This window comes from Muntiacus reevesi, chromosome X (genome assembly GCF_963930625.1).
Source record: "Muntiacus reevesi chromosome X, mMunRee1.1, whole genome shotgun sequence".
Lineage (NCBI taxonomy): Eukaryota > Metazoa > Chordata > Mammalia > Artiodactyla > Cervidae > Muntiacus > Muntiacus reevesi.
The window spans coordinates 46929321-46938219 of NC_089271.1; the positions used below are offsets into that span (position 1 = coordinate 46929321).

The following is an 8899-nucleotide window of genomic DNA, read 5'->3' on the forward strand; positions in this document are numbered from 1 at the left end:
GAAAAATACTCTTATAGGTTTTGAATTAGTTGTTGTGAGGGGAAGGAGAAAGATGAGTAGAGATTCAGGAAGTAGCACCCCCAGAACTCCCAGACACATGTCTTTTTTCTTAGCTTCCCATTGGAGTGCAAGCTTGCACATGCACGTGTATATGTGCATGTCTTTTTTTTCCCTGTGTGTCTGTTGCTCTGAGAGCGTGTGTATGTGTTACTTCATGTTTCCCAATATGCCTGTGCAGTTCCCTGCATCTGTGTATGGATGTGTGTCTCCAGTTATCTAAACGAGTCTATATTTTCTGTGTGTTTTCTCTAATCCATGCTGTGGTTAAATTGTTGACTAACAGAATGACTTAACATTGTCTTATGCAATTTTGGGTGCAGGAATAGTCATCTTTTCCCCTATATGTGCTTCTGTATTCTACTTGTTAATCTAGACTCTGCTGAACTTGATTGATTAAAACAGCTATTTCAAATTGCCTGAGCTCCATGGCGTAGCTACAGCTTGAAATCAAATTACTGCTAGCTGTAGAAATTACCATAATGTGTTTGGCTTAATTTCCAGACAAGAATTTAGGGCCTTACCACCTATCTATGCAAATATATACAGCTAAATGAGGCCATAACTGGGAGATTTTTTTGCAAATGGAACTCCAGCTCAATGAGAGCACTCTGATGCCTTGAATGAAGTGAGGAGGGGGCTGCAGCCCTGAAGGACTCCACACCCCTGATTATGGTTTGATTATGCCTCAAGACAGAAGGATAGAGTCCACAGGCTTTAGGTCACTTAGAGTTTAGATCATCCACTTCATTTTCTTTTCATTCCAACCTGTGAAATGGGGAGTCTTATCATCATGCTTTGTTCTCATCCTCAGGAGTCATCAGTTCCACCATGCCGAGTAGGCTGTCAATAGGTTTGTGTTGCCTTGAATTGAAATAAGCCAAGGCTCAAAGAAAAATAAAATGAAATTTATCTAAGATCTCATAAAGGAATGAGAACTTGAACCCTGGTTTCTGAATTTCCTGTTAAGAGCTCTTGTAATCATATTATGCTGCTCAGGATTGAGATAGCTCAGGTTCAGATCTCTGGAGTGAATGGCTTATGCTGCACTGACCAATGATGTGACTGGGACCGGTTCCTTGTCCCTCTCTGGGCCTTAGTGCTCTCATCTTTACCATGGAAAGATTAGACTATGAGGTCTTAAATGGGCCTTTACAATTCTATTCTTAGGAATTTGTGACCAACACTGAGAACAGAAACTGGTATGCCTTTTGGTGAAGTAGAGAGGGGAGGAAACAGTTAGGACCTGTATCACAGTCTGTGTGTTACACCCTTCCCCCTTCTCCTGACTCCAAGTCTCCATTAAAAGAAGTAAAATAACTTTTCCAGTTTAGGAAATCTTACTCCAACCCAAAAGCCACTGGGCCTCTGGGAAGTGGGGCAGCATGTCCGGCCTGTAGCCTCCGAAACCTTATAGGGCTAGAAAGACCTAAATGACTGGCTGGGCAGGTGGGGAATGATTGGCCCAGAGAAATTCTCCAGTTCCGGAGGATATAATCCTGGTGGGGAAGGGGGGCGACTGCCACTCAGCCCTGGGCAGATTGGCAGACTGGGCCAAGCCAGTGTGTTCTGGAAAGGACAGGAATGATGTCATGGGACGCTTTGGGCTGCAACAACAGGAAACCACTGAGTGTTTACATTGGCTTGTAGAGCCCAGGCAGCCTGTTTTTTCTTCACTTCCTCAGTCTATCTGTTTCCTCTGATTCAAATACTATGAAGAGGGACTCACTGCCCAGGCCAGGAAAAGCGGAAGGGAGGACCTCAGAAGAAACAGCCTCCTTCCCAGCCCAGAGGGCTAGATGATTGGGAGAGAAGGCGAGCATTACTCTAGCTGGGGCCCTGCCAAGGACAGATCTTAGGAAGGGAAGCAAGGTAGTTAGAATATATGCTCTGAGTGCTCTGCAACTCCACAGAGAACAACTTCAGAATTCTTTCTAGGACTTAAGTTATAAACCTGGAAACATCTTGGTCTTCTTCTTAGATCAAATCAATCACCATGTCTTATGAATTCAACTGAATTGAATCCATTTAATTGACAGCAAATTTGTGTGCTAAGTGTTGTGCTTTGTTGTGTGTGTGTCTATATGGGATACAAAGATGGAAAAGACAGTTCTTACCCTCAACAATTGATGATAGAGTGATATAGTGGCAGTAGGATTTCCTCCATCTGTTTTGTTTTTTCATCCCTTGGGTTTTTCCACCAGTTCAGGTCCCCTATCACTTCACACCTGCATGCAGCAGTATTTTTTAATCAATTAATTAATTTTAATTAGATAATTGGAGGCTAATTACTTTACAATATTGTGGTGGTTTTTGCCATATATCGACATGAATCAGCCACAGGTGTACATGTGTCCCCCCATTCTGAACCCCCCTCCCACCTCCATCCCCACCCCATCTCTCTGGTTGTCCCAGAGCACTGGCTTTGAGTGCTATGTATCATACATCGATCTTGCATTGGTCATCTATTTTACATATGGTAATATACATGTTCCAATGCTATTCTCTCAAATCTTCCCACCCTTGCCTTCTCCCAGAGTCCAAAAGTCTGTTCTTTACATTTGTGTCTCTTTTTCTATCTTGTGTATAGGGTTGTCATTAATGTCTTTTTGAATTCCATATCTATGCATTAATATACTGTATTTGTTTTTCTCTTTCTGACTTATTTCACTCTGCATATGGAGTGGGCATACTTACTTCGCTTACTTTACATACATACTTACTTCACTTACTTACTTCAGTTTCATCCACATTATTAAAACTGACTCTAATGTATTCTTTTTTATAACTGAATAATATTCCATTGTGTATATGTACCACAACTTCATTATCCATTTATCTGCTGATGGACATCTAGATTGCTTCCATGTCCTGGCTATTGCAAACAGTGCTGCAATTAATATTAGGGTACATGTATCTCTTTCAATTCTGATTTCCTAGGGGTGTATGCCCAGCAGTGGGATTGCTGTTTCGTATGGCAGTTCTATTTCCAGTTTTTTTAAGGAATCTCCACACTGTTCTCCATAGTGGCTGTACTTGTTTGCATTCCCACCAACAGTGTAAGAGGGCTCCCTTTTCTCCACGCCCTCTCCAGAGGAGATAGGGAGTCTACCTGAAAAAGAATTCAGAATAATGATAGTAAAAATGATCCAAAATCTTGAAAACAAAATGGAATCACAGATAAATAGACTAGAGACAAGGATTGAGAAAATGCAAGAAATGTTTAACAAGGACATAGAAGAAACTCCCTGGTGATTCAGATAGCAAAGAATCTTCCTAGAATGCAGGAGACCTGGGTTTGATCCCTGGGTCGGGAAGATCCCCTGGAAAGGAAATGGCAGCCCACTCCAGTATTCTTGCCTGGAGAATTCCATGGACAGAGAAGCCTGGCAGGCTAAAGTCTATACAGTTCATGGAGTTGCAAAGAGCCAGACATGACTGGGCGACTAAAGCACACACACATACAGAGAAGAAATAAAGAAGAGTCAGTCAGTAATGCAACAGTCTTTTAACTGGTCTCTATTTCCCCTCTTTTCCCCTCCCATGCGTTATACTGAAGTGACTCTGTCCCACCTCCCCAGCCCCCCTCACTTGCTTCAAACTCCTAGACAGTATGACAGAGTGGTTCAGAATGTGGTCTTGGTGCCAGGCAGGCCTGAGTTTGACTGTCTACCTTATCACTCACCACTGGCTATTTGAAAGTGAACAGTGGCTTTGCTTTTCCAAACCCTTGCTTCTCTAGCCTGTTTCTTCATTAGCTGAATGAAGATGCAAACTAATGCATGGGGCTGTTCTGAGAATTAAATGAAATAATGTATGGTATATATGGTGTCCAGTGCAGAGTTAACACTTGATAAATGGTGATTTTAATTACTATCCCTCAGATATACCAAGTTTTTAAAATTTATTTTAATTGGAGGATAATTACTTTGCAATAATGTGGTGGTTTTTGCCATACATCAACACAAATCAGCCACCAGTGCACATGTGTCCGCTATCCTGAACCCCCTCCCACCTCCCTCCCTTCCTCATCCCTCTGGGTTGTCCCAGAGCACTGGCTTTGAGTGTCTAGCTTCATGCATTGAACTTGCACTTGTCATCTATTTTACATATGATGACATACATGTTTCAATACTATTCTCTCAAATCATCCCACCCTCGCCTTCTCCCACATAGTCCAAAAGTCTGTTTTTTACATCTATGTCTCTTTTGCTGCCTTGCATATAGGATCATCATTACCATCTCTCTAAATTCCATACATATATGTTAATATACTGTATTAGTGTTTCTCTTTCTGGCTTACTTCACTCTGTATAATATGCTCCAGTTTCATTCACCTCATTAGAACTGACTCAAATGTATTCTTTTTAATAGCTGAGTAATATTCCATTGTGTATATGTATCACAAATTCCTTATCTGTTCATCTGCTGATGGCAGACGTACCAATTTATTTTTAATCTATCTTAGCTTCTTTATGCTATCTGAGACAGGATCCTTTCTCTTTAAGCCTGCTTCAACTTGTAGAGCAGAGATACCACCTAGAGCTTTCCAATCACCCCACTGAGGCCAGTGAGGGGGAAAAAACGTGCCCAAGGTTATATCGAAAGCAAATTCTATAATCATGTTGAAAAGCACTACTAGAATTAAAACTTGGATTCTCCAGAATCTTAGCTTAACAATGCTTCCAGTGCACCATGCTGAATTTATACAGCACCAACTGCTAGACTAAACCCTTAGCCCTTAAGATTCATAAACTGTAATACTTCTTTACTCTGAGATGATGTGTGTATTTATGTGTGTGTGTGTATAGTATCACTACTGCTAATCTACAATAATAACTTTATCAAGCATTATTATGAACACTGTATAAGTATCAACTCATTTCATCCTTACAACAACCCTTTAAGGTAGTTACTAATATTATTAGACCCATTTAATAGATGAAAAGATAGGCTCTGATAGGTTGTATGATTTGCCCAAGGTTACAATGCTAGAAATGACAGGTCCAGGATGTAAATAGTAGCCTATTACCTGACTTCAAGTTGATGAGCACTTGACTTCAAGTAACCTGACTTCAAGTTGATGAGCACTTAAAATGTTTTTACTCTTACTAAGGAATTTTTTTTTTAATTTAAATTTTTTTTTAGAAATTTTGTATTGGGGTATAGAAGGTTTCCCTGGTGGCTCAGAAGGTAAAGAATCTGCCTGCAATGTAGGAGACAGAGGTTCAATCCCTGGACCAGGAAGACCCCCTGGGGAAGGGAATGGCAACTCACTGAAATATTCTTGCTTGGAGAATTCCATGGACAGAGGAGCCTAGAGGATTACAGTCCATGGAGTCACAAAGAGTTGGATACAACTGAGCATCTAAAACACATGGCCAGTTAACAATGTTGTAATAGCTTTGAGTGAATGGCAAAGGGACTCAGTCATACATACACATGTATCCATTCTCCCCCAAACTCCCCCCCCATCCAGGCTGCCACATAACATTGAGCAGAAGGAATTTAATTTTTGATGTTATATTAAAATATATTTATTTTAATATTTATTAACTTTATATTAATAAATCTAAAGTTAAAGTTTAATAGCCACTTGAAGCCAGGGGCTACCATGTTGAACAGAGAACATGTAGGCTATCCTGCTTCTCCAGACTCCAGAGGATAGGAATCATATTTAATAAACTTGGATCATGGCATGTATATTAAGTTCAAATTCAGTGAAATTAGGAGGATCTTGTGATTCAGGCAGGAAGGAGGACTATACTATGGCAGTCATAGTCAGGAGGGATATTTGAGAAAGCATTGTAATAGCCATTATCATAGATAGCCAACAGGCATTAAATACCTCCTATGTGAGAAGGACCTGTTCTAAGTGCTCTACGTTAATTAATTCATAACCTTATAAAGTAGATATAAGTACTGTTATCATTGCCACTTTTCTGGTGAAGGCACTGAGGCACAGAAAATTTCAGTGACTAGTAAGTTGCAGAGTCAGGATATAAGCCAGGAAAAGCCAGCATTAGAACCCAATCTTAGCCACCACTCTATATTGTGCAGAAGATGATAGTTTCTGTGGGACTCAGTGTTGGGTGAGATGTGGGGACTCATCTCAATCAAAGATGACATACATGTTTTGTTTTGTTTTGTTTTTTGGTCTGGGAACTCTGGGTATCCAGTAGGACACATGTGCCTATGGAATACTGTGGCAGAGGAACAGATGTACAGGGTGCAATATGAAGACGTTGGTTTGGTCCATAGCAGGGCTGTGTTGCATGTAAGATGTCCAGGGGAAGATATCCAGTAGAAGGTTGGCCATGTAGGTCTGGAGCTCAGAGAATTGTGCAGAGCTATAGATAGACCACTGAAAGTCTTCAGAATAATAACGGTAATTGAAGTCATAGGAGTAGATGCGATTTCTCAGGTGTAATTGGTACTATTAACAAAGGCCAAAAAATACTATGCATCAACATGAAGGAGAGATTCTCTGGTAGTGGAATTTGATGTAGAATGTAAGAACTTCTTTTGAAGCTTGTTGTAGATAGGGAAGAAAAAATAAAGAAACAAGAAACTGAACATTTTTCCCTGTAGGGGAATCTTCTCTGGGTTCCCCCAGTGTGAATGGCTTTCCCCAAAACCTATGCTTACCCAGTGGACTCTAGCTCAGACTATGACTCCATATTGAACACAACTTTTTGCAAATCATGCAAATCCAAAACCTGGGGGTCATCTTCAACTTTTCCATCTCCCTCAACTATCATATCCAATATATTATCAAGGTCTGTTGGCTTGTTCCAAAACATATTCTGAACTTGACCACTTGCCCTCATCTCCATTCCCCTTGTCTAAGCTACCATTACTTTTCTTCCCATAAAACTGAAATAGCCTCCTTCTTGATCTTACTTATAGTTTGTTCTTACAGTCAGCCCTTACAATCAGTTCTCAATAGTTGGTTCCTACAGTCAGCCCTTAAAATCAGTTTTCAACCCAGGATCCAAAATGATAATGTTAAAACAAAAGTTAGTTCATATTACTCCTCTGCTCACAACTGCCCCGTGGCTCCCCCTCACAGCCAGGATTTATAATTCTGTTAAAGATGCCCAGCACACAGAAGACCCCAAAGAGCCAAAGCAATCTTGAGAAAGAAGAATGGAACTGGAGGAATCAACCTGCCTGACTTCAGACTACAGTACAAAGCTATAATTATCAAGACAGTATGGTACTGGCACAAAGGCAGAAATATAGATCAATTGAACAAAATAGAATGTCCAGAGATAAATTCACACACCTATGGACACCTTATCTTTGACAAAGGAGGCAAAAATATACAATGGAGAAAAGACAGTCCCTTCAACAAGTGGTGCTGGGAAAACTGGTCAACTACATGTAAAAGAATGAAACTAGAACACTTTCTAACACCATCCACAAAAATAAACTCAAAATGGATTAAAGACTCACATGTAAGACCAGAAACTATAAAACTCTTAGAGGAAAACAGACAGAACACTCTCTGACATAAATCACAGCAAGATCCTCTATGACCCACCTCCCAGAGTAATGGAAATAAAACCAAAAATAAACAAATGGGATCTAATTAAACTTAAAAGCTTTAGCACAATGAAGGAAACTTTAATCAAGGTAAAAATACAACCCTCAGAATGGGAGAAAGTAATAGCAAATGAAACAACTGACAAAGGATTAATCTCCAAAATATACAGCAACTCATGAAGTTCAATACCAGAAAAACAAACAACCCAATCAAAAAGTGGTCAAAAGACCTAAACAGACTTTTCTCCAAAGACATACAGATGGCTAATAAACACATGAAAAGATGCTCAATATCACTCATTTCTAGAGAAATGCAAATCAAAACCGCAGTAAGGAATCATCTCATGCCTGTCAGAATGGACGTCATCAAGAAGTCTACAAACAGGGAGGCGCAAATCTGTGGATTCCAGCTGAGCTGGGCTTGCTAAGGTAGAGGTAGAATCGAGAGGAGGCCTTCACCACTGGTCCAGATGGGGGATGTCAAAGAACAGTGTCCTCAGCCTGCTTCCAGAAGGTGGACTTGGATGAGTATGATGAGAAGAAGTTCCCAGATGAGGAAGACAGGGGTAATGGGCAGGTCAAGCCCAACCAGGGCGAGGTAGATTCCTTCCTACAGCAAAGAAAAATGACAGCTTCCTCACAGGCAGCTCTGAAACCCACTCCCCACAACCACATCAACACCAAGAGTCAGGCAGTGAAGGATCCAGCAGGCAGCATTGTCTTGAAGGTGCTCCTCTCATTTAAAGCTAATGATATTGAAAAGGCAGTCCAACCCTTGGATAAGAATGGTATGGATCTCTTAATGAAGTATAATTATAGAGACTTTGAAAGCCCCCCTGACAATAGCAGTCTATGTTATTGCAGTGGCATGAAAAAGAGTGGGGTCCACTGTGTGAGTCTTGACTGCAAGGAAAACCGTGTAGTCTGGCAGAAACTGAATTTCCCCAATGGTGTAGGAGTTGCTGGTACAAGCAAATGGCACCGCTGCTATTCGGGTAGCATCTGTTTCTCTCATCTTTGTCTTCTTGTTTCCTTTTCATGTCTATAAAGAAGAAAATTACATATCAGTTTTCCTTTAATTAAAATTTGTATAAAACAGAGGAAATGTTTCAACAGAAGTGTATCACAATCTCAGAATGATTTCAATGATGGGTATACCAGTGTGTACATAGCATAATTTTCATTCAACTTTAATTGTGAAATTGCTAACTTCTATTGGATTGTGTGGGGTGTTTTTGTTTATTGTTTGTTTGGGGGAGGTTTTTTGTTTATTTGCTTTGTTTTTGACTAATGG

General features: G+C 40.4%; 1 pseudogene; it reads left to right on the forward strand.

Annotated features, from left to right (window-relative positions):
- The first annotated feature begins 888 nt into the window (after positions 1 to 888).
- Positions 889 to 8528, forward strand: LOC136154448 (actin-related protein 2/3 complex subunit 5 pseudogene; annotated as a pseudogene).
- The last annotated feature ends 371 nt before the right edge of the window (positions 8529 to 8899 follow it).